At 48.6% G+C, this 26,426-nt stretch overlaps 1 protein-coding gene across 1 annotated transcript in view; it reads left to right on the forward strand.

Annotated features, from left to right (window-relative positions):
* Positions 1 to 26,426, forward strand: part of RELT (RELT tumor necrosis factor receptor) — a 54,515-nt gene that overhangs the window by 120 nt on the left and 27,969 nt on the right. The gene's annotated exons all lie outside the window — the stretch shown is intronic.

The following is a 26,426-nucleotide window of genomic DNA, read 5'->3' on the forward strand; positions in this document are numbered from 1 at the left end:
CAGAGTAGTTACACTGAGTTTCTTGTGAGATGCTCTGCAGCAGCTCTACTTACTGAGATGATCTGCTGGGTATTTACACTGATTGAGAGAAAACTATGCCATGTTCTGCTGAACTTACACAGGTTCTACTGAGGAAGTGATGCTCTGCAAGGGCATGATGTGAGTACGGGGGGAGGGGGCAGTACATCTGCAGATTGGTGTCTCAGGAAATGACATGGATGATGCTTTGCTGGGGTAATATATGAAGATTGATGCTCTGCAGTAAGGAGACACTATGGTGAGAGGGATGCTCTGCAGTAAGGAGACACTATGGTGAGAGGGATGCTCTGCAGTAAGGGGACACTATGGTGAGAGGGATGCTCTGCAGTAAGGGGACACTATGGTGAGAGGGATGCTCTGCAGTAAGGGGACGCTATGGTGAGAGGGATGCTCTGTAAGTAAGGGGACGCTATGGTGAGAGGGATGCTCTGCAGTAAGGAGACACTATGGTGTGAATGATGCTCTGCAGTAAAGAGACTCGATAGTGATGTTCTGCACAGTAGGGGGACTCGGTAGTGATGTTCTGCGGGGCGAGGGACCCGGTAGTGATGTTCTGCGGGGCGAGGGACCCGGTAGTGATGTTCTGCGGGGCGGGGGGCCCGGTAGTGATGTTCTGCGGGGCGGGGGACCCGGTAGTGATGTTCTGCGGGGCGGGGGACCCGGTAGTGATGTTCTGCGGGGGACTCTGTATTGATGATCTGCAGGGCGGGGAACTCGGTAGTGATGTTCTGCACAGTACGGGGGAATGAGCAGTGAGAGTGATGCTCTGCAGTGGACACAGAGTTGACATCTGTCAGGATGGGTCATGGGGTGACCCAGGGAATGCTCTGCACAGTTGGCACACAGGTGACCCTCACTGAGAGATGCTCTGCTGATTGGTAACAGGGGGTGATGTTTATTGAGTGATGCTCTGCAGAGATATAGAGTAAGCAATGCCCTGGGTGACATTGGCGGCCCCTGGCCTCCTCTCTGTATGGCTGGCTGTGCATCTTCCACTCTTTAGATTGCTCTGTCATATACTGTAGCGGTGTACACAGGAGACCCCAGGTGAGGGTATCGCATATGACTCGGAGCGATGTGCTGCAACCCTCGGCAATCAGAATGACCCTTTATTACACAGACATCTGGTTGCTAGGAGAGTCTGCACTGGGCTGATGTCTGGTTACTATGGGAATATGTGCTGAGCTGATGTGTGGTTGCTCTTGGTTCCTGCCAGGGCTGGTTGCTATGAAAATCTGCCCAGGCTGGCGTCTGGTTGCTATGGGAAACGGCCCAGGCTGGTGTCTGGTTGCTATGGGAATCTGCCCAGACTGGCGTCTGGTTGCTATGGGAATCTGCCCAGGCTGGCAGCTGGTTGCTATGGAATTTACACAGAGGTACTATCTTGTTGCTAGGAATCTGCTATGGAAATCTTCTTTGGGCTGATGTCAGCTTGCTTTGGAAATCTGTGCAGAGATGTCATCTGGTTGCTATGGGAAGATACCTGGGCTTCTGCCTGGTTACTATGGGCATCTGCACTGTGCCCGCGTCTGCTTACTATGGGAACCTGCTCTAAGCTGAAATCTGGTTGCTATAGGAGTCTGCCTGGGCAGATGTCTGGTTGCTACGGCAATCTGCGCGGGCTGAATTTGGTTGCTATGGAAATCAGCGCAAAGGTGACATCTGGTTGCTATGGCAATCTTTCCCCTGCTTGTTACCTTTGCTGATTAATGTGGAGAGATTGGGCATTTCATATGTGCCGAGTGCCCGATCACAGTGATGTACACGGGATATACGCGTGAGTTGTGTGTGTCCGATCACAGTGATGCACACGGGATATACACGCGGTTTCTGTGTGTGCCCGATCACAGTGATGTACACGTGAAGTCGTTTGTGTTTCCGATCACAGTGATGTACACGGGGTATACACGCGGTTTCTGTGCGTGTCCGATCACAGTGATGTACACGGGATATACACGCCGTGTGTCTTGGTGGCTCCGTGTCCGGCACTGCAGAGCTTCCTGTCACAGGTGGGAAGTGATGTCACCAGCAGTGATGGGAATCTTCTTGTATACATTAGGGGGGAATTTATCAAAACTGGAGCAGTTGCTCATGGCAACCAATCAACATCTCTCTTCAGTTTGCACAGTTGGGATTTGAAAATGAGACAGAGAAGCTGATTGGTTGCCGTGCAAATCTGCTCCAGATTTTGATAAATTCCCCTCACTGTATATAGTTCTGTGTGATTGGTCATCGTTCTTTCTCTTACGTCTGATGTACAGATCACGGATCATCCCGATACATGTGTGTGCATGGTGCACTGCAAAGAAAGAAGAGTGCCGTAACCCATAGCAACCAATTATTTGACTGAGAGGTCACATCGGATTAGAAAGTATTGGGTTTCCATGGCTACCACTTTATTCTTTGCCATCCGCCCTCATTGTAGAACTCTGATGGATTCCCAGTTGTGGATGTAGATGGAGTTTCCTTCTTTTGGATGTCACCGCAGAGAGGAGAGTGGCTGGACTTCCCATTCACATGGAGTATGTGCAATCTCTGTGCAATCTCTGTGCTGTGTGTTGGGAACATAGGCTGTAGCGGTGTCTTGTTGCTGAATCGGGTCCGACCTCCTGGAAGGTCCATGATATGCGTTGTGTAGACCTCAGATAATGGCCCCTGGGGGCATTCATAGTCCTGTGCTGGGGCAACACATGGTTTGATGTCGGTGATGATCAGAGGTGTTTCTGACTGTATGAGAGATCAGAGAGACGATGTCATTGGATGATGTCATACTACTGTGCACTGGAACAGTACAGTGTTTAAAGAGATCTCCTGCCGTGATGTCTAAATTCCTGTAACATGAGACCCTCCGAATTTCTACAATTCCTGAGAGGGGGAAAAACAGATCACTGTATGTCTGAATGAGACCTCTGCCCGTGTCCCCGGCCGTCCAATGACGAGACCTCTGCCCGTGTCCCACGGACCTCCACCAAGGAGGCCTCTGGCCGCGTCCCCGTAACCCAACAAGGGGACCTGTGCCCGCGCCTCGTACACCCAACAACGAGACCTCCTGCCCGCGTCCCCGTACACCCAACAAGGGGACCTGTGCCCGCGCCTCGTAACCCAACAACGAGACCTCCTGCCCGCGTCCCCGTACACCCAACAAGGGGACCTGTGCCCGTGTCCCCGTACACCCCACAAGGAGACCTGTGCCTGCGTCTTTGTACGTCCACCATCGAGATCTGTCCCCGTACGTCCACCAATGAGACCTGTGCCCGTGTCCCCGTACACCCAACAACGAGACCTGTGCCCCTGTCCCCGTACACCCAACAACGAGACCTGTGCCCGTGTCCCCGTACACCCAGCGACGGGACCTGTTATCTGAATGACGGCATTCTAACCCCGAATGTGCTTATCATTGGGGAAATGTGGTGAACATTGTAACGTGGATGTGTTGGGCACAGAAGAAACCCGTTTCATACATCTCGGGATGATGTCTTTCTGGGCTTACAAACGACGATAACGAGATCGAATGTTCTGATGAACGATTTCTAAGCGTGTCTGGCCAACATCCGTCTCCTGCAGACCGGCACAGGCCGGTGTAGATATGACTGAACTTCCTGTATGAAGAATGTTGTGTTGGTGTAAACACTCCGAGTTTAACATAAACTTTCCTGCAGGCCATGGACTGCGTCATTACCCAGAACCCTCTGCTCCCCCTCCCCCCGGCTCCTTTTGTTTTCTTTGTCTTTTGTTCCTGATCCTTCCTTTTGTCTATTGTTGTTTTGAAGGTTGGAACATTCCTCCTAGACAGAGAATAAAAGCCGATCTTCTTCTTTGGTGGTTTTCCTTTTCTTTTCTTCCACATCTGGTGAGGAGGATGATGATGATGAATAATTGCCGTGGGCTCACCTAAAGAAATTTATATAGAGTCAGGGAGACTTCCCACTATAGTTTTTTGGTAGATCTAAAGGAGATTGTAGACTCGGCCCTGGGGGAGGAATGAGAGAAGTCACTTGCTTACCCCATCCATCCATCCATCCATGGATGGAGGAACCTTCACCTATTGTATTCGGACAGCCGGCACCCTGTATATCTGCTTGGATGCAGTCACTGTTCAGCTGACAATTTTCCACCCTGCTCCTTCAATTTTGGAATTGACCTTTGTGAAGCCAACACGCCCACCTACAGCTTGATTCTTGATCGATTCAGCAGGCGTTGGCCACAATTTGGGCTGTGTATGTCTAGCGTTAGACATGGTACGGTCTCTTGATCTGACCAGATGGGGTTTTATTCCGTTACCTGTTCTCGTCCGGCTCCACTTACCTCCAGCAGGTCATTCAAGCCGTGGGATCAGACCGGGAGGGGTGCGGAGACTCTCCGTAACTCATGTAACATGGACCCGTCTCTTCTTTCATCTGGCACTCGGGGTTGCTGGTTAGGACTCGTGTACAGCAGACGGCATATTTCGGTTTTAAGTGCCAAACGCGGCAGAGCGCCGTTATTCACGTGCACCAACATGACGGGATTTCTAAATATGGCCGCTGCCCAGGGGCTGTGTGACCGGGTCCATTTTAAAGTAGACATTGGGATAGGACTGCTGCTGGCCACACACGTCACTTTTGTTCCACGGAAGTGCCTCAGGTGAGTGTCTGTTGATCCGGGGGAATATCTGATTTGCCACAGGACAGGGATAGCCAAACTGCGGCCTTCCGGCTGTGGCGAAACTCCAAATCCCCATCATGCATCTGTACCTGGGAGTCACATCTGTGGCTGTCAGTCTTTGCAATGCCTCATGGGATTTGTAGTTTCACCACAGATGAAGGGCTGAAGTTTGGCTGCCCCTGCTATAGGGGATCAGAAAGGTTGAACTGCTTTGAGGGTTCATTTGCCTTCCTCTGTTTTTTTTTTTTTATTGGTTGAACCCGATGGACCGATGTTCTTGTCCAACCTGAATAACTATGTAGCTCTGTACCGGCAGTGACTGGGGTGGAGTATATAATCGGATGTGACACGGGGCAGGTAACCCTGCTGTACAACATGGCCTCTCCCTTGTCATTGTCACTTGGCTGTAGCTGTGGGCCCCAAGGCCTGGTAGTGGAATGTCTTCCCCCGTTGTGTCATAACCGTGCGCGCAGCCGTTCCGTTCCGCTCCTGTTATAATTCCCTTCTAGGTGTCTATGGATCTGAGCGCGGCTTCTTCCCCCTCACCGCACAGTGCACCAGCTTGGTTTACCCCCTGTGCTATCTATCATGCACGCCTATTAAAGTCTATGGGGCCGAGAACGCATTAACATGCATCGCAGACATGTTTAAGACTCCTTTTTAAAAAGAAAAAAAAAAGATATATTTATGTATGTGTGTATATATTATAATTATATATTTGGCAAAAACTGCCAAATTACACACCAAAATATAAAACTGCGCCACAAATCAGACAACTTCCTCTACAGAACTTCCCCCCAAACATTGTGTATGTGTGTGTGTATATATATATATGTATGTATGTATGTATGTATGTATGTATGTTTTATTGACCCAACAGTCTTTTCAAAGTAGTAAACGCTCACACTTTTTTAAAAATAATGAATCCAGATCAAACAAATATAGATTGCCCAAATTTTTTTACATTTTTGACCAAGCATTTACAGTCGTCATGTTTCCAAACGGCTCCAACTTTCCCAGGTCTTCCTACCTGGACTTCCTGCCCAGTACATGATCACAAGGAATAGAGCAGTCTCCGGCAGATGTCCATCTATTAGCTGTGGGGATCAGGGAGCAGGGGAATGGCTTGTGGGAACACACACGCAGCTTATTAGCACACACAAGAGGTGGCTCCATAGGACCTTGCAATGGAAAGGAGTCACCCTAAAACAGGAAGTCAGGACCAGTGCTCTGGGGACCAGCTGATTCTATACTTTTAAACATCAAGAAGCAGCATCCATTGTGAGGTGAGTGATTTAACTTTTGACTTTAAAGGAGAACTATGAGGTCAGGGCTTTTCCCCATAGTGCTCCTTAGGGTAACGGGCGGACACAAACTAGCGTCCTCCTGTCACCTTAAGCTCAGTATACCGCGAGAAGTCCTGAGACGCCGCAGCCGGAGCGGATCCCGCCATCGATGTCGAGATCCGCCCAGCTGCGTGAGTAACAGCTGGCTCTGCCTCTAGATAGGCAGAGCCAGCTGTCACTCACGCAGCTGGGCGGATCTCGACATCGATGTCGGGATCCGCTCCGGCTGCGGCGTCTCAGTACTTCTCGCGGTATACTGAGCTTAAGGTGACGGGAGGACGCTAGTTTGTGTCCTCCCGTTACCCTAAGGAGAACTATGGGGAAAAGCCCTGACCTCATAGTTCTCCTTTAATATCATTTTAAGGGCAAGTTGATTGCATAATCCAAGCCTCAATGGCACCGTCCACAATGGAACATGTGGTACCACAATGCTCTGCTTTCCAGTGCAGTGCAGGTGTGGCGTTACCATTCATTTCAATGGCACTGCAGTCATGCCTCCTGCCCACAGAGCGATAGCCTGCACCGGAACACGTGGTACCGCAATGCCTGTGTTCCGGTGCTGCGCGATCACAAAATATTATGAATGTACTATTTTTGGGATCGTTGAGAAGCCGGCCAAATGCGGCACGCAGGATACATCTTTACCAATTACTACTGAGTGTTACAAGGCGGTGGTGGAGGTTTAAAAAAGGAAGCTGAATTTCCTGTTTTTGCTGCCCGTGTGAACTTTACTGCACAGAGGTAATCAGCATGTATATGAAGACATTGATTTAAGTATAGATCAATCATCGGGTTTCCTGTCAGATATGTAAATAGACACGTTGCCTCCAGTTACTCTTTATTCCGTGTTGGTAAAAATAACTCTTCCCATTCATAACCTCTGTGATACATCCGGGGATGATCTGGAGGGTGAACGAGAGAGTCGCACCATCCTTCTCTGTGATACATCCGGGATGATCTGGAGGGTGGACGGGGAAGTCCCACCACCCTTCTCTGTGACACATCCGAGGATGATCTGGTGGGTGAACGAGAGAGTCGCACCATCCTTCTCTGTGATACATCCGGGGATGATCTGGTGGGTGAACGAGAGAGTCGCACCATCCTTCTCTGTGATACATCCGGGGATGATCTGGAAGGTGAACGGTGAAGTCCCACCATCCTTCTCTGTGACACATCCGGGGATGATCTGGAGGGTGGACGGGGAAGTCCCACCATCCTTCTCTGTGACACATCCGGGGATGATTTGGGGGTTCCCACCATCCTTCTCTGTGACACATCCGGGATGATCTGGAGGGTGGACGGGGAAGTCCCACCATCCTTCTCTGTGATACATCCGGGGATGATCTGGAGGGTGGACGAGGAAGTCCCACCATCCTTCTGCAATGAGATTTCCTCTTCTGGTAAACATTGCTCTTCCTCCATTGTTCATGCTTTGCTCATTGGAGGATTACAGGTCTGATCAGACTAGAATAACTCACGTGTGACAAACTCGTTCTTTGTGTCCCTCAACTGGTTTTAAAGTTGTTCTGAAAAAAACCCTAAAATATGTCACATGTCCTTGTCATTTCAGAAGGTGCTTCCTCTCTTATTTTTTTAACCACTTCCATCGGGTTCACGTAAATGCACATCATCCGCTGGAAGTGGTTATACCAAGAGCATGGCGGCTGCTGCTGCTGCTGTACAGTATTTATATTGGGGGTTATGAAAGACCTCTGATGTCTCCATAAAGAGGACCCGTTGCAGCACATTTGCTATTACATAGTGGACTTGTTAGCCCCCTATGTGATAGCAATAAAGTTTAGTGTAAAAAAAAAAAGATTAAAGTAACAGATAAAAAAAGAAAAAATGCATGCAAACACGCGTAAATTGCCCAATACATGTTGCATATCGTCGCGAACGTCGCAGTGAGAGCAATAATTCGAGAGCCATCTATCACTGATAACACTAAACCGATGAGCTGTAAAAACGTTTAAAGCGTCGCCTATGGGACATTTTGGTTTTTGTAGTTTTTTGCAGTTTTGTGGACGCACGCAATTTTAAGGATTGGCATGGTATCTATTGGTATCTAATTACCCGACGTGACCCCGCCTTTTATATTTTACCAAAAAATTGGGTATTTTATTCTGTTTCTGTGCACTAAATTTCATTTTGGTGTATTTTATCCTAAAAATACTGTTTTGCTAAACATTTGCGCAAATACCGTGCGACGTAAAAAGTTGCAACTAGCATCTTTTTATTCTACAGGGCCTCTGCTTTCAGAAAATATCATTGTTTGGGGGTCTGAAGCTGTTTTCTAGCCAAAATTCAGATGTTATCATGTGTGCAAATAGTTAGAAATTGCTCCGGACAGCAAGTGGTTAAAGAGGAACTGAGTTTTTTTAAAGGTTAACCCTTGCAGCGGGACTACCCCACACTGCAAGGGTTAACTGCTTATTTTGGTCTAATGGGTGGAATACAGAACAATTTATCACCTGATCCTCAGTCCTCTGGAGGTGAGCACCTCTCTCCCCCTCTCCACTCCAGCTGTGGAATGTCCCCTGGCATCCTCATGTCTAATGCAGCTGAATGGTCCTGAATTAGACCGCTGGAGCCTGGGGGAGAAGAGGCTGCGGGGACCAGTCTAGTAGCCCGGCAAAATCAGGTAAGTAAATATTATTTTTATTTAAGCCCCTAGACCAGGGGTGGTCAAATCAGAGTGCCAGAGTTCCCAAACCCCTGCCCTAGACCAAAATATTAACCCTTGCAATGCGGAGGTAGCCCTGGTGCAAGGGTTAATTCTTTACATTCCCTTTTAAATCAGCAGCTTTCATTGAATACCTGGAGATCCTGCCATCTGGGTCCTTGTTCGGGCACTTCCTCTTATGGGGTGAAAACTTGATCCTGCCATCTGGGTCCTTGGTCAGGCACTTCCTCTTTTGGGCTGACAACTACCTTCCAGTTGTGCTCCTGTGTTGTCACATGCTCCCCTGGTGAAGGCTCGAAGTAGCCATGCCAACATACATTGCGCAGTCATGGTCCACCATTGTCACTATCGGAAGACGGTCCCGAGCAATGAATTGTAGCGAGAGAGAGAGGTGTTTTTTTTGTTTTTTTTGCGCATGCAACAGATTTTTACATTGTATAGACCGTTCACATAAATAAGACTTTCTGGGTCACAGGCCTCGGCCTACTTCCCTGCCACCAGCTGGCTGCCCCTGTGAGGCCCGGGTCACATCATGTAAATACCATTTGTATGCTCTAGTTACCAATAAAAATAGCGCAATTTTAATGAGGCCTCTAAACCTCTTATCTGTGTACGCACAACAAGTCGTATTTATGTGCAGACTTCTGAATTTAATATCCAAGCCTTCATTTATACCGGGCGGTATGACTGGCAGACTAAAACCCCGTACAGAGAAATGGTAAATCAGTAGTTTGCCTCCCGGAGAATTCCTGTAACTGCTCATTCCCATGGACACAAATACAGGAGTATGGGCAGAGAGCATAAAATACACCCTGGGGGGGAATGTATCAAAATCTGGAGCAGTTGCCCATAGCAACCAATCAGCTTCTCTCTTCAGTCTGTTCAGTGAAGCTTTGGAAATGAAAGATAGAAGATTGGTTGCCATGCGCAGCGGCTTCAGTTTTGATAAATTCCCCCACCCTGTGTCTGTGGTGCCCGGGAGATGTTGTGTATTTATGTCTGTAGGATTGTATGGGCACCGTATGCCGTTTTGTTGGTATACACATGTAAACACAAGTACCGGCGTATCCACGCGTATGTGTTTGGGAACTTGCTCCCATACGTATACCCATGTACATCATATTGTGTCCATACAATCCGACACACAAATGCTACAGCTGTGGATCCAAAACCACAGGCATGTTTCCAGCTGTATGTGAATCCGTGGGAAGGAGCCGGAAGACTGCAGATATTCATTGGTGGCTCTGGGGGGAAAACCCATCTATTTGTTTTTCAGGTGGATGGTCTGACCTCCCCTTTGTCTTTACCACAGCTCGCTGAAGTTAAGGTCAGGGTTCTGTGGGGGGTCTTACCATCTGTTGCACAATTCCCTGTTCCTCTTATCACTGCAGACTGTGATTTTTGCATGTGCGCTTTGGGGGGTCATTGTCATGCCTCAGACTGAGTTTGGCAGCGGTCAGACCGCTCCCTGATTGATGATGGGTAAGAATCGGTCTGTACTTATTGGCAGTAAGGAGGTTATAAAGATTGACTAAATGTTGCCACAGACCTGCAGGCAACCTCCCATCTACATCACAGGGTCCTTGGTTCCTGAGGGACCTATCTCTGGGCTCCTGCATCATTTTGTACCAATCCCTATTCAGACGCTGACTTTTAAAAAGTCGATGTTTGCATACGATTTTCCAGGGACTGCAGCGGGAGAATGCTGTAGGAGTAGATACCTTATGATGTCCATCAGTGGTGTCCCTAGACCCCCACCACCCGCTGACAGTGCATGAGGGGGGGTGAAAGTGCTGGCAGTGCACGAAGAGACCGTTGGGGGGGTGGGAGGCATGCTGACGGTGCATGGGGGGTGGTGTTACCTCAGTCATTCTGCCCAGCTCACTGATGTCACTGGTTGCCCTGAGCTGGCAGCCAGAGCATCCCAGGTTGCTAAGGACGCCAGTAGAGCTGCAGCTAACGATTATTTTCAAAATCGATTAGTTAGCCGATTATTAGGTTCGATTAATCGGTTAATCGGATAAACAATAAAATAAAGTTTAAAAAAAGGCTCCAGTGATGGGACTACTAGCTTATCATTATAGGCATGGCCCTGATGTCCCTAGCACTGTGATCCCTGTGCTTCCTTTGTCCATAGTACTGCTATCAGCTGAAAATGATTTGAATGGGCTCAGAGTTCCTAAATATTGGTGGGAGCTAGGTTGGGTGTATATAGAGGGGCAGTGAGCTCCTTCACATAATGAACCCCAGGAGGGAGTTGGTTTTAGTTCCCTCGCTGTGCAGTCTCTATTGTGTTGGTAATGAAACATTCACACGGACATCTGCATTGTTAATGTGATTCGGATAACTCGGGAGGGAGGAGGGCAGAGGAATGACTAATTAGACCGGTCACCGGTCTAATTAGTCTCGGGTCTGTGACTTCCATCTGAATCATCACTATTCCAGGAGCTGAGATTTTGCTCGCTCAGACACGCGTTACACTTTGATTTCATTGTAACCAAACTGTAAATGGAGCTCCGATAAGTGTAGCCGTTCTCCTTCCTTCCCCCAAAGCTTTCCTTCCCCAGATATGGCTTCTGGAACTGAGAAAAACCAATGGAGGGGGCTCACTAGGCAGACATTTGTAATTTTCAATCACTCGTTTCAAACATGGAGGTGCCCATTGGTGCCATTCTCATCCTCAAAATGCTAGATTTCTGGCTGCTGTGCTGACCCTCTGACTTCAGTGGCTGACTTGAATATACTATGCTGACCTGGAAAGCCTTTATCTGCATTTGTTACCCCCCCTCCCCCCTACAGCAGGGGGTAGGCAAACTTCAGCCCCCCAGCTGTGGTTTTACTACAAATCCCCTCATGGGTTTGCCTCTGGCAGTCATGCCTGTGGCTGCCAGTCTTGCAATGCCTCATGAGACTTGTAGTTCCACAACATCTGAAGTGCCCAGGTTGCCTTTCCCTGGCCTACAGGTTACTTCATTAAAGAAGGGCAGGTAATAAATTGCAAAGTGCTTCAGTCCCCGGGGTGATTTATAAATGTTTCCGGCCAGCATTTAGCTGTTTGCACCGTACTAGCGCCACTAGATGGCGCCGAGGAGCATAGGCGTTTCCTGGGTTCTTCACCCAGTGGAACATCAAATCGGGCCCCATTGTGACCAATCATAATACATCTTATGTTGGCATGACACGGCTAATGGATTCCTGAATTACATTTACCTTACTAAAGCACAATATTTTTTCATCCTTTACCACATCTCAGTACTGCTGATCTCCTGAGACCTCTCTGCAGCCACTTCCTATATAGATTCCAGTAACTGATGCACGTCATCTCTCAGGACAAGTCTCCTGATGGTGACAACGGTGGACTGTGCCTATGCAATGTGCATTGATATGGCTTCTTATAGCCTCCATTGGTAGAGGGTATGACTGGGTGACCACACAGAACAAATCGGAGATGGGGGACGGAGTGTTGTCACCCGATAACAGGTAGTGTCTAAGCAAGGATCTTCATGGCAGGACCCTCTAGTATTCTTTTACCGAACGCTGCTTGCATTGTTCTAACAACTCTCAACTGAATCCTAAAATCTGATTGGTTGTTGAAGTTTGATCAGAGCCCCTATTTCCTTATCGTACATGCACTGTGCGTGTAGGGGATGGTAAAGATGGTGACTGGCGTGATGTTTCACGTTTGTTTCCAGGAAAAAGTTGACGTGTGTTGCCTGTAATCTGCATGTCCAGGCCTTGCCCTCCACCCCAAGTATGCGCATGTTCTGTCTGTGTCTGCAGATGCTGCTCGCTGCCGACAGATAACCAACTGCTTGTTTACTTTTCAATGTTGGAAGGGTACCGTCACAGGATAGCCGGCACCATGGTTATGGCTTGTGATGCTTTAGCCGGCTGCATATTCCAGGAAGTGTTGACATTTTTTTTTTTTTCTTTCTATTTTTGGACAGTGTGTTGTGTAATGTTTCCACTATACACTAACTCTATACACCGATCAGCCATAACATGACTAGGGATGCCGATACCGATTATTTGGGTGAGCACTCGCCCTCGCTGATGTGCTGCAATACTTACCTCTGATACTGAAACTTCGAGTGAGAGAGAGCGCTCCCTCCTACCGGCAATGCCGAGGGAGCATGGAGCCTGCTTCTTTTCCAATCCGGAAGCTGGGTGGTGAGTTATGACCCGCCTCCCGGCTTCCTGATTGGCTAGGAAGCCAGCTTCCTGATTGGCTAGGAAGCCGGCTAACTTGTTGCTAGGCAGCCTGGCTTCCTGACCAATCAGGAAGCCGGACAGCACCTCATGACTCGTCGCCCGGCTTCCTAATTGATCAGGAAGCCAGACGGCCTCGGCAAGTAAAGCCGGTGTTCTTTCGATAGACTGGGAAGCATGGTGTTCTATCGGGAAGACGGGCAGCGGGTCATGATCCTCCACCCAACTTCCAAATCATTGGGGCACACAGCGCCGGTATCGGTACTCTGTATTGGCAAGTACCGGAAAGACAATAGTGGTCATCAATAACACAGATTATTTCATTACAATGACACCTGGATATTAGGCAGCAAGTGAACATTTTGTCCCTGAAGTCGATGTGTTGGAAGCAGAAATAATGGGTGAGGATTTGAGTGACTTTGACAAGGGCCAAATTGTGATGGCTAGACAACGGGTCAGAGCAACTCCAAAGCTTGTGGGATGCAGTATGCAGTGATCAGAACCTACCAAAAGTGGTCCAAGGAAGGAAAACCAGTGAACCGGAGACAGGGTCATGGGCGGCCAAGGCTCATTGATGCGCGTGGGGAGGAAAGACTGGCCCGTGTAGTTCGATCCAATAGAAGAGCTCCTGTAGCTCAAATTGCTGGTTGTGATAGAAAGGTGCATCGCAGTCCGTTGAATATGGGGCTGCGTTGCTGCAGACCGGTCAGGTCGCCCATGCTGACCCGTATCTTCCACCAAACGCACCTACAATGGGCACATGGGTATTAGAACTGAACCACAGAGCAATGGAAGAAGGCGGCCTGTTCACACGAATCATATTTTCTTTTATATCATGTGGCTGGCCGGGTGCGTGTATGTCGCTTACTTGGGGAAGAGATGGCACCAGGGTGTATTCTGGGAAGAAGCAAGCCGATGGTGTGGTGCTTTGGGCAGTGTTATGCCGGGAAACCTTGGGTCCTGCCATTCATGTGGATGTTACTTTGACACGTACCACCGACCTAAACATTGCTGCTGACCAAGTCCCCCCCTTCATGGAAATGGTATTCCCTGACGGCAGTGGCCTCTTTCAGCAGGATAATGCGCCCTGCCACACTGCAAGAATGGTTTGAGGAACACAACGAGGAGTTTGAGGTGTTGATTTGGCCTCCAAATTCTCCAGCTCTCAATCTAATTGATCATCTGTGGGATGTGCTGGAAACACAAGTCCGATCCATGGAGGCCCCACCTCGCAACTTACGGAAAGAATCTTCTACTGACGGCTTGGTGCCAGGTACCACAGCACACAGTCCTTTAGAACCATGTTGAAAAATGTAACTGAGAACCCAGTGCTGCCAGGTGACAACAGTAACTGTCTGGCTTCCCCTTTAATTTTTCCTTGTGCTTTGCAGAACATAAAGGTCACCTGATCGTCTGTCTGAGGTTCACGTCGCGGTTCTCGCGTCACCCGATCTGCGGGACACCCTGGGGCCCTCTGTATTATTCATTTGATTTTCTGCTGTCTTTGTGTGACGAACAATAGACACTCATTCTGAGAAAGCGGATACAAGAGGCCCTGTCATAAACCAGCTCCTACATAATGTAACAGGATGATGCCACTTGTGATGTCACTGGCTACTTAAATAGATGGTGTACACGGCTAAAAATGGCAACCTTGTTGTCTGAAGCACTGGGCTCTACTCTAGGTCAATAAAGAACTCTGGGAAAATCTCAAACTTAGCCTTGCAGTGGGGCTACTTCTGCACTGCAAGAGTTAAGTGCTCACATGAGGGCAGGGGTGGGCAAAATCTGACCCGCATGTTCGTGGAACTACAAATCCCATGAGACATTGCATGATTCCCAAAGACAGATGCATGATGGAGTTTGTAGTTTACCACAGCTGGAGGGCCAGAGCTTGCCCACCCCTGGTATAGGGTGTTTTTAAAAAATTGATTTACTTGCCTGAGCCACGGTACTGCCAGCTCCCCCCTGGCTCCTAGATCGCTCTGCGCAGCCTCTTTTTCCCGGCCTCCGGTGGTCTAAGGACCTTTTGACGTCATCAAGTCTTATGGAGGTCCATTGACTTGCATTAGATGTTGGATGCAAAGGGACATTCCATTACCGGAGCGGAGGGAGAGAGAGGCGAGTGCCAACCACCACAGGACCGAGGGTCAGGTGAATATCTGCTTTATTGTAGCCCCCTAGGCAAAATGATGATTTAACCCTTGCAGTGCGCAAGGGTAAGTGTGTGGGGTTTTTTCCCCCCTCTCTCCCCTCAGTTCTTCTTTAAAGTTTCAGCAGAATTATGATACAAGTTTGCCGGGGCAGAATAGCACTTTTGTCTTGAAGCACTTGGGCTCCGGGCTCCTCCAGCAGAACTCAATGTTGTATGTCCAGTCTTTGTTTATGTGAGTTTCTTGGAGTGATAGTAGGAACAAGGGAGTAGTTGACAACTGTATGTGCTCCGTACTCCCTATCTGTTCTGGTGACCGTTGTCACTGGGAGAGTACGTGGTCAGAAATACCAGATGTCACCAGGACAGGAAGTGAGGGAAATCTTCCGGTGGGAACATTTCATCCAATGATAGCTGTCTAAGGGCTCGATCACACCAGTCCCATTGGGCAGCGTTGGCCAACGCAGTCCCAATGCCGGAAAAAGCAGTGATGTAACTATAGCCATAGCAGCCCAGACAGCTGCCATGGGGCCTGGGGATGGAAGGGGCCCCATTAGGGTTGTTGAGGCAAATTAAACCTAGAACATGTAAAGAAAACACTATAGTGGAGTGATTGCAGTTGTTGATGCCACTAATCCTCTGTAACGTCTACAGTGTAGGACTACTGATGTCCGATGCACTTTGGGATCTTGGTGTCGTTAGTCACAGCTCAGAAAGAGGTTATCAGGGGGGCTCCCCCATCACATTTTTGCTCTGGGGCCCTGTGATCTGTTGTCACGCCCCTGAGAACAAAGCATTTTGCCTTTGTGTTCTTTGGCATCAGTTCAGCACGTTGGGATGCGCTAAAGAAAATAAGGACTAGGAGGGTCATTTATCAGAACTGGAGCAGACAACAACTGGAGCAGCTGTGCGCGGCAACCAATCAGCATCTCTCTTCCGTTTGTTCAGCTAAGATTTGAAAATGAAAGAGAGAAGCTGATTGGTTGCCACGCACAGCTGCTCCAGTTTTTGTCTGCTCCAGTTTTTATAAATTCCGCTCATTCTATGTTTGTGCAGCGTGTTCTGACTTGCTTTGCAGTGCATAGAATTTTATATGGAAGGTAAAAGAAAAGGAAGCACTGCCATGCCTTGTAACCATGCATCGAAGGGTACAGTGTGGCACGTTCACATTGCAAGCTGCTACTACATAACGTGCACTGTGTGATGTGATTGAGCCCTAAAGGGATTTCCCCTCATTTTGGAGAGCTTTCCTCACCTCTTATTGTTTCTCCGGGACAGGAAGTAAAAGGGAATCTCCCCAATGGGACTCGTCAAAAATACCAATAAAGGTTTTCGCCTACTTCCTGTTTAAGCCAATCACATATGCGTGTGTATCCCTTTAACTAGGTGTTTGGTGGGCAGTTACCCTCGGCATGGCTGTAGTCCAGGGTATCGGACTCTCCATTTAAAACCCATACCTTCTGAGCTGGATACACACTATTTTCTGGCTGTTGGTCTATATTTAGGTGTGACCTCATCGCATGGGAAGTTTACATCCGGCGCGTCTCTTCACATCCTCGTATATCGCTCCCCTAGGCCCGGCTGATGTATGTTGTACTTGAAGGGCCGATTCCTCAGGACGTCGCATCTACTTACAGTAACAGCGGATGGCTCGGTCCACCATTGTTTGACATTTATGGTCACCGAGTAGCTGTTTCCGCGCAGAGTTGGCCGGGCTCAGCTTGTTCACACTTGTCTGTGATGGAAACAAAGATGAATCCTGGCGAAGAATGACCCCACGTTGTGTATTGTTTCCTTTATTCTGTCCGCTCCCTCGACATTAGATCAGCAGGACTAGAAACGGGCCATCGGTTTGCTGCGGTGCAGCGCACAGCGTTGGCGTACCATTCAGATGAATGGTAGCGCATGCTAGGCGTGCTGTGTGATAGCGCAACGCCTTGGGGATGAACGGGCCCTCAGTGTGTTGTGTTTTTTAAACCTGAGGAAGGGCTGTTTTCCTAAAATGATACACTGTGTGGTCAGTTGGGATGTGCGCAGTGCAGTTCTGTACTTTAAAGGGTTATTTAAAGGAGAACTATGAGGTGAGTGCTTTTCACTCACCTCATAGTTCTAGCCGACCTGTGACAATGAGACTGTCACAGGTCGGCTCAGTAGATCGGGAAGTGAGAGAACACATACCGTGTCGCTCGCTCACTTCTCGATCCTGTCCCTGCAGAGAGCCTTGACTGTCACTCATGGCTCCCTGCAGGGATTCCCCCCTCTCCCCGCTCCGATCCTCCAGCGCTGACTGGCGGAACGGACGGGGGAGGGGGCGGGTACAGCTGGCTCTGCCTCTAAATAGGCAGAGCCAGCTGTCAATCACGCAGCTAGGTGGATCCAGACAGTAATGTCGGGATCCGCTCCGGCTGCGGCGGTCACGGTATACTGAGCTTTGGGTGACGGGAGGAGGCTAGTTTGTGTCCTCCCGTTACCCTTAGGAGAACTATGGGGAAAAGCCCTGACCCCATAATTCTCCTTTTCAATCCTCCGTTTTTTTTTTTGCCTATATCTATTGCTAGCAAGCAAAAACGTAAAAAAAAAAAAAAAAAAAGCTTTAAAAGCGGTTTAAACTTACCCCTGTCTTCGCCGCGCAATTCCGTCCGAAAATCTGAAAAATCTTGGGCGGCTGCAAAGCATCTTGGGGCGGGTGCATGCGCAGTTCAGATTTTCAGCCTAGAGACGAGGAGAGACGCAAGGTAAGTCTATGGACGCGTGCGCCCGCATGCAGACACCGTGGGACAAGAAGTGCCAGCAAGGACAGAGGAGTCAGCGCTGGATCGGAGACCCGCTGGAGCGAAGGCTGAAAAGGACAGGAAAGAAGACGATCGGATTAAGAGACATCATTTAAGGAAAGTGCTGACATTAACATTGGGGGAGGGAGTTAGGGTCTGGAACTCACTGCCACAGGCGGTGATTTCAGCAAATAATGTGGAATTGTTCAAGAAACTTTTGGACGATTTCTTAAGGGACCGTAATATACAGGGGTACAGGTACTCCTAGAATGAGATCCTAATAGGTTGGACTTGATGGACTAATGTCTTTATTCAACCTCAAATACTATGTAACTATGTAACTATGAAAACAAAATTATAATTTAATGTCACTTTACCTATTTATCTTGGCACCAGGATTGATGATCAGCGACAATGGCATCTAAAGCCAACAATGCCAACTCTGCAGCACTGAAATCCTAAGCAGTTTTGTCAACCCTGCCAGAGTTCTCCTCCCCTGGACTACAGGACACCACCTAATCTAATTGCCAGAACATAAGTGCAGGTGTTCTGTAGTTCAGAGGAGGAGGAGAAATGGGCAGGGCTGACAACACTCGTTTCAGTGCAGCAGAGGCAGCACTGTTGGCCTTGAATAGGACATTGGGAGCTCACTGTATTTCTGACAGATCGACAGACTTTTTAAACATGTATTTGCAGCATCTGCAAAGGGATACATTCTAAAATAAAAAAGTGCATATATAGCAGATGTAATATTTATTTCATTATTAAATTCGGACCAGAAATACACTTTAGGAAACTTCAAAGGAAGTGCAGGTTCACTTGAAGTCTCAATTCTTGGCAATGGTTCCTATTTCACTACTTGTGTTGTTTTTTGAAGGGAGGATGTAATATCCACATCACATCCTCTGGGTGACCTTTGGGATACTTGTGTGCAATTATTTGTCCCCATCTCCAGTGATGACAATGTTGTTGACTATAACGCCACAAGAGCCTGTAGAGCTGGCTTCCCGTCCTTCTCATTCATTTTGGAGGTGGCCTCCTTGTATGAACGATGAAGGTGACTCATCCTGTCCTTAACCTTTTGTAGATTGGAAAGTGATGGCCTCCTTATGGAATGGATGATATGAGGCCTATGTCCTGTCCCTCTCATTCTTTGTATAGTGGAAAGCAATGGCCTCCTTATGGAATGGATGATATGAGGCCTATGTCCTGTCCCTCTCATTCTTTGTATAGTGGAAAGCGATGGCCTCCTTATGGAATGGATGATATGAGGCCTATGTCCTGTCCCTCTCATTCTTTGTATAGTGGAAAGCAATGGCCTCCTTATGGAATGGATGATATGAGGCCTATGTCCTGTCCCTCTCATTCTTTGTATAGTGGGAAGTGTTGGCCTCCTTGTTGAATGGATCATACAAGTCCTGTATTCAGTCTCTCTGATTCTCATACATTAGAAGATTATTGTCTCCGTGCTGTATGGACAATGTAGGTGACGTGTCTGGCCTCTCATCATTTCTATAGGGGAATGTGTTGGCCTCCATGTGGAATGGATCGTATGAGTCATATGTACCATCTCTCTTCTTGTAAAGTAGGAGGTAGCGGTCTGCATGCTGTATGAATGATTTATGACCCGTCCTTCTCATCCTTGTGTACTTGGTGGTCCCCTTGCTGTATGGATAATATAGATGGCCATCTTGTCCCTGTACAGTAGGGATTGGTGGTCCCCTTGCTGTATGGATAATATAGATGACCCATCTTGTCCCTGTACAGTAGGAATTGATGGTCTCCTTGCTATATGGATAATATAGGTGGCCCATCCGGTCCCTGTACAGTAGGAATTGGTGGTCCCCTTGCTGTATGGATAATATAGGTGGCCCATCCTGTCCCTGTACAGTAGGAATTGGTGGTCTCCTTGCTGTATGGATAATATAGGTGGCCCATCCTGTCCCTGTACAGTAGGAATTGGTGGTCCCCTTGCTGTATGGATAATATAGGTGGCCCATCCTGTCCCTGTACAGTAGGGATTGGTGGTCCCCTTGCTGTGTGGATAATATAGGTGGCCCATCCTGTCCCTGTACAGTAGGGATTGGTGGTCCCCTTGCTGTGTGGATAATATAGGTGGCCCATCCTGTCCCTGTACAGTAGGGATTGGTGGTCCCCTTGCTGTATGGATAATATAGGTGGCCCATCTTGTCCCTGTACAGTAGGGATTGGTGGTCTCCTTGCTGTATGGATAATATAGGTGGTCCATCCGGTCCCTGTACAGTAGGAATTGGTGGTCTCCTTGCTGTATGGATAATATAGGTGGCCCATCTTGTCCCTGTACAGTAGGGATTGGTGGTCTCCTTGCTGTATGGATAATATAGGTGGCCCATCTTGTCCCTGTACAGTAGGGATTGGTGGTCTCCTTGCTGTATGGATAATATAGGTGGCCCATCTTGTCCCTGTACAGTAGGGATTGGTGGTCTCCTTGCTGTATGGATAATATAGGTGGCCCATCTTGTCCCTGTACAGTAGGGATTGGTGGTCTCCTTGCTGTATGGATAATATAGGTGGCCCATCTTGTCCCTGTACAGTAGGGATTGGTGGTCTCCTTGCTGTATGGATAATATAGGTGGCCCATCTTGTCCCTGTACAGTAGGGATTGGTGGTCTCCTTGCTGTATGGATAATATAGGTGGCCCATCTTGTCCCTGTACAGTAGGGATTGGTGGTCTCCTTGCTGTATGGATAATATAGGTGGCCCATCTTGTCCCTGTACAGTAGGGATTGGTGGTCTCCTTGCTGTATGGATAATATAGGTGGCCCATCTTGTCCCTGTACAGTAGGGATTGGTGGTCTCCTTGCTGTATGGATAATATAGGTGGCCCATCTTGTCCCTGTACAGTAGGGATTGGTGGTCTCCTTGCTGTATGGATAATATAGGTGGCCCATCTTGTCCCTGTACAGTAGGGATTGGTGGTCTCCTTGCTGTATGGATAATATAGGTGGCCCATCTTGTCCCTGTACAGTAGGGATTGGTGGTCTCCTTGCTGTATGGATAATATAGGTGGCCCATCTTGTCCCTGTACAGTAGGGATTGGTGGTCTCCTTGCTGTATGGATAATATAGGTGGCCCATCTTGTCCCTGTACAGTAGGGATTGGTGGTCTCCTTGCTGTATGGATAATATAGGTGGCCCATCTTGTCCCTGTACAGTAGGGATTGGTGGTCTCCTTGCTGTATGGATAATATAGGTGGCCCATCTTGTCCCTGTACAGTAGGGATTGGTGGTCCCCTTGCTGTATGGATAATATAGGTGGCCCATCCTGTCCCTTTCGTCCCCGTGTAGTAGGAAGAAGCATCCTCTGCAGTGTAATAATGACTCGAGTGCCGGTTCTCATTCCTGAGCTCTCTCGGTCTTTCAGGTGATGACACAGCAGAAATTCCTTGCCGTTCTTGTCTATATATAGCTCACCACTGACTGCTTAATTTAGCATCTGTAGGTCGGACGTGTGCGTCTCCCAGAGGACGGTTGGGATCTATTACTGTGTTTACGGAGAACTCCATTAGTGCCTTTAAAAATCAAACCCACTTCTATAGTCAAGGGGGGGGGGGTCAGCGGAGGTGGACACACCGCAAGCTTTAACTGTAGCAGATATGATTAGCCAATGTATTAGGATAGCAACGTTAAAGTGACACCCAACTACCTTAAAGTGTTATTAAACCCTCCCGTGTTTTGCCCATATATAAGGCAGGCAAGCAGTAGATATAAGCAAAAAGTGTAAAAAAACCCCAAAAAAAACCCGCTTTGAAAAGGGTTAATACTCACCTGTGTCTTCCCCGCGCGCTCCCATCTGAAAATTTTTACATTCTCGGGCGGCCGCAAAGCATCTTGGGGCGCGCGCATGCGCAGTTCACATTTTCGGCCGGGACGCGAGGAGAGACGCAAGGTAAGTCTATGGACGCGTGCACCCGCATGCAGACATCACGGGACAGGAAGTGCCAGCAAGCACAGAGGAGTCAGCACTGGAGGGACAGATGAAAAGGACAAGAAAGAAGATCAGATTAAGAAACATCATTTAAGGTAAGTCCTTACACTAACATTGGGGGGAGGGAAAACATTTTTTGACTTTAATGTCACTTTAACGATTAACAAAAATGTATATTTTTTTGTGTATCACTCGGCTGTAGATCCTCAAATCATCTCTGAATTGGTGCTGACACTGTCCTTCCTTCTGGAGGGGGGCTACTTGTGTTCCCCATTGTCCCTGTGTGTGATGTAAAGTAGTCACCGCTCCAAGCTCACTTCTGTGATGGACTACAATCTCACGTTTAGTTTACTAATTTGTACTGAGATTGTAGTCCATCACGGTAGTGAGCTTGGAGCCGAGTGATACACAAATAAGAAACATTTTTATTAATAGTGAAGGTACTTGAATGTATTTTTAAGATTTAAAGGAGAACTATGGGGTAAGTGTTTTCCCCATAGTTTTCCTAAGGATCACGGGAGGACATATACTAGCGTCCTTCCGTGACCAAAGGCTCAGTATATAGGGAGCGACAGCTCGCAGTATACTGAGACCGCTGCAGCCGGGACGGATCCCGACAATGCTGTCGAGATCCACCCAGCTGCATGAGTGACAGCTGGATCTGCCTATCTAGAGGCAAAGCCAGCAGTACCCGCCCCCTCCCCCGTCCCTTCCGCCAGTCAGCGCTGGGGGGGGGGGTATCCCTGCAGGGAGCCGTGACTGTAAGTCACGGCTCTCTGCAGTGAGATGATCGAGAAGTGAGCGAGCGACGGTATGTGTTCGCTCACTTCCCGATCGATGCGGTCGACAGGTGACAGTCTCATTGTCACACGTCGGCTCGAACTATGAGGATGAGTGAAAATCACTCACCTCATAGTTCTCCTTTTAACTCCGGAGTTTAGTGTCACTTTAATCATTAGGAGGGCGTCTAGTTGGCAAGGGCGGCGGTGCGAGTTTAAGTTTGGGCCTAGCATGGCCTCTCATTCTTCATGCTGAAATGTATCTCTAGTCGCAACATTTAAGTTTTGGACGGAGTGGAGAAGGATTAAAACTCTAGTCTTAGATGGCTCCGCTGCTTCCTGTCTGGTAAAATGATTGTTCCCAGGACAGGAAGTGAAGGGAAGTCTCTCTAACAGCAACAAACAGAAGTACAAAATACTTTTTAGGTTAAAAAAAAAAATCCCGGAACGTCTTACCGGCTTTGTTTCATGAAAAGATTCTCGGCCGCTCCCTTTGTGCCGGGTCACCTGCTAGGATGGTCAGATGCCAAACCCAGGCAGGGGGTCATCCTCATCCCACAGTGTCTGTGATTCTAGAGAGGAGCTGGCGGCACACCATAGAATCCTTCATATGTAACTTTATTATAACGGACATCATTGTCCCTTGCTTCCTGTCTGGTACAACAATGTCCCTGGAACAAAGTTTGGAGGAATCTCTAGCAGAGCCGCAGATAACGGTAAAGCCTGGCAGGTTAGAACCTCTTTCTTATTCTATCCAAAAAGGTTAAAAAACAAAGTACACGCATTGTCATTATTGCATACGTGTAACACTTCCAGGTATTTATTACCTCGCGCCAAGATCACATGACTCCCTCTGACAATGACTTCATCTGCTTTTCTCCCTAGAAAGCCAGAGCCATCTTTTTTTTAGGCATCATTCAGGGTCAACATCTGCTTCTTGGACTCCGATGCCGGCTCAGAGATCACACAATCGTGTAAATCCTGGTGCCTGTTCAGCTCCCAGCGATGTTCACAAATGTTGGACACAGATCAGCCTCTCTCCTTGTAACTACAAAGATAGTGTTGCAGACTGATCACTGGGGGCGGGGAGACTGAGGAAACGCTTCCTCCTGCCTGCAGCAGACTGATCACTGGGGTAGTGGAGACTGAGGAAATGCTCCTCCTGCTTGCAACAGACTGATCACTGGGGGAGTGGAGACTGAGGAAATGCTTCCTCCTGCCTGCAGCAGCCGTATCACTGGGGTAGTGGAGACTGAGGAAATGCTCCTCCTGCTTGCAACAGACTGATCACTGGGGAAGGAGACTGAGGAAATGCTCCTCCTGCTTGCAACAGACTGATCACTGGGGAAGGAGACTGAGGAAATGCTCCTCCTGCTTGCAACAGACTGATCACTGGGGAAGGAGACTGAGGAAATGCTCCTCCTGCTTGCAACAGACTGATCACTGGGGAAGGAGACTGAGGAAATGCTCCTCCTGCTTGCAACAGACTGATCACTGGGGAAGGAGACTGAGGAAATGCTCCTCCTGCTTGCAACAGACTGATCACTGGGGAAGGAGACTGAGGAAATGCTCCTCCTGCTTGCAACAGACTGATCACTGGGGAAGGAGACTGAGGAAATGCTCCTCCTGCTTGCAACAGACTGATCACTGGGGAAGGAGACTGAGGAAATGCTCCTCCTGCTTGCAACAGACTGATCACTGGGGAAGGAGACTGAGGAAATGCTCCTCCTGCTTGCAACAGACTGATCACTGGGGAAGGAGACTGAGGAAATGCTCCTCCTGCTTGCAACAGACTGATCACTGGGGAAGGAGACTGAGGAAATGCTCCTCCTGCTTGCAACAGACTGATCACTGGGGAAGGAGACTGAGGAAATGCTCCTCCTGCTTGCAACAGACTGATCACTGGGGAAGGAGACTGAGGAAATGCTCCTCCTGCTTGCAACAGACTGATCACTGGGGAAGGAGACTGAGGAAATGCTCCTCCTGCTTGCAACAGACTGATCACTGGGGAAGGAGACTGAGGAAATGCTCCTCCTGCTTGCAACAGACTGATCACTGGGGAAGGAGACTGAGGAAATGCTCCTCCTGCTTGCAACAGACTGATCACTGGGGAAGGAGACTGAGGAAATGCTCCTCCTGCTTGCAACAGACTGATCACTGGGGAAGGAGACTGAGGAAATGCTCCTCCTGCTTGCAACAGACTGATCACTGGGGAAGGAGACTGAGGAAATGCTCCTCCTGCTTGCAACAGACTGATCACTGGGGAAGGAGACTGAGGAAATGCTCCTCCTGCTTGCAACAGACTGATCACTGGGGAAGGAGACTGAGGAAATGCTCCTCCTGCTTGCAACAGACTGATCACTGGGGAAGGAGACTGAGGAAATGCTCCTCCTGCTTGCAACAGACTGATCACTGGGGAAGGAGACTGAGGAAATGCTCCTCCTGCTTGCAACAGACTGATCACTGGGGAAGGAGACTGAGGAAATGCTCCTCCTGCTTGCAACAGACTGATCACTGGGGAAGGAGACTGAGGAAATGCTCCTCCTGCTTGCAACAGACTGATCACTGGGGAAGGAGACTGAGGAAATGCTCCTCCTGCTTGCAACAGACTGATCACTGGGGAAGGAGACTGAGGAAATGCTCCTCCTGCTTGCAACAGACTGATCACTGGGGAAGGAGACTGAGGAAATGCTCCTCCTGCTTGCAACAGACTGATCACTGGGGGAGAGGAGACTGAGGAAATGCTTCCTCCTGCCTGCAGCAGAATAATGATCTCGGCCTAGGCAAAGTCCCTGGAGCTCTGGGTTGGCTTTTTATTATAAAAGTTGTTATTTTCCTGGAACAATATCCATTTTGCTGTATAAAGTGACCTGTCGGGTTTGTCTTTCTTATGCACATAAAATGACCGTTCCACTTTAATTCCCTTTCTTTAGGGGGTGGAGGGTGATGGCGGTTTCTCCCACGCTGTGTTACACTTTGTGATGCGTTCAGCGTTTGCGCTGTGTCTCGTAATAGAATTCTAATTGGATGGCACGAGGAGCCTTTTATAAATAGCTGAATGTCAGAGTCGTGAGCCGTCCGCATTGTGACCCGGGGGCTATTGAGGTGCAGCGAGGAGGGACGCCGGAGCCTCTGATGAGTGTAATGAAACGGACTGCAGTATGATACCCACAGAGGCCTCCCACTGATGTTGTCATCACTGGAGCATTATTACTGATCTAGATCTGTCACTTCTGTGTGGTGCATTCCAGGGGAAGAAGACCTGTCACTCATTGCCCCGTGATGGAACTTCCGTCTGCTGGTGCATTCAGGGGGAGCGTAGCTGTGCTGCATTGCAGCCAATTATCTTGCTTCATCTTAAAGGAAAAGTGTTGGTAGCTGTAGGAGATATTTCCTGCGTAGCAAGTGCAGGTTTTACCTTCCAGCATGCCTGGAGGAAACACAAGCCAGCACAGAGATCCTGCAAACTCCGTGCAGATGGTGTCCTGGTTGGGATTCAAACTGGGGTCCCCAGTGCTGCAAGGCAGAAGTGCTAACTAAGTGCTAGAGGTCAGAACCTCTATCTGGATTTTACTGCTGTGTCCCTGCTAGGGGAGATTTACCGCTCTTTATCCTGGTGACCATTGTCACCAGAACAGGAAGTGATGGTCAATTTTTCAATGTTCTGCTTTTCACAGGAACAGAGGAAGGATCTTCAAATGGGGTCACCTGTTCAAGGACGGGTATATTAAGGGGCATTTCCTCTTACTTCCTGTTTTGTATCTGGAACTGGAAGTAAAGGGAAATCTCCCCACAGACAGCACACCTATAAACTGTTGGATTCCAATTGACATTTCT

This window comes from Nanorana parkeri, unplaced genomic scaffold (assembly GCF_000935625.1).
Source record: "Nanorana parkeri isolate BGI_ZX_2015 unplaced genomic scaffold, ASM93562v1 scaffold114, whole genome shotgun sequence".
Lineage (NCBI taxonomy): Eukaryota > Metazoa > Chordata > Amphibia > Anura > Dicroglossidae > Nanorana > Nanorana parkeri.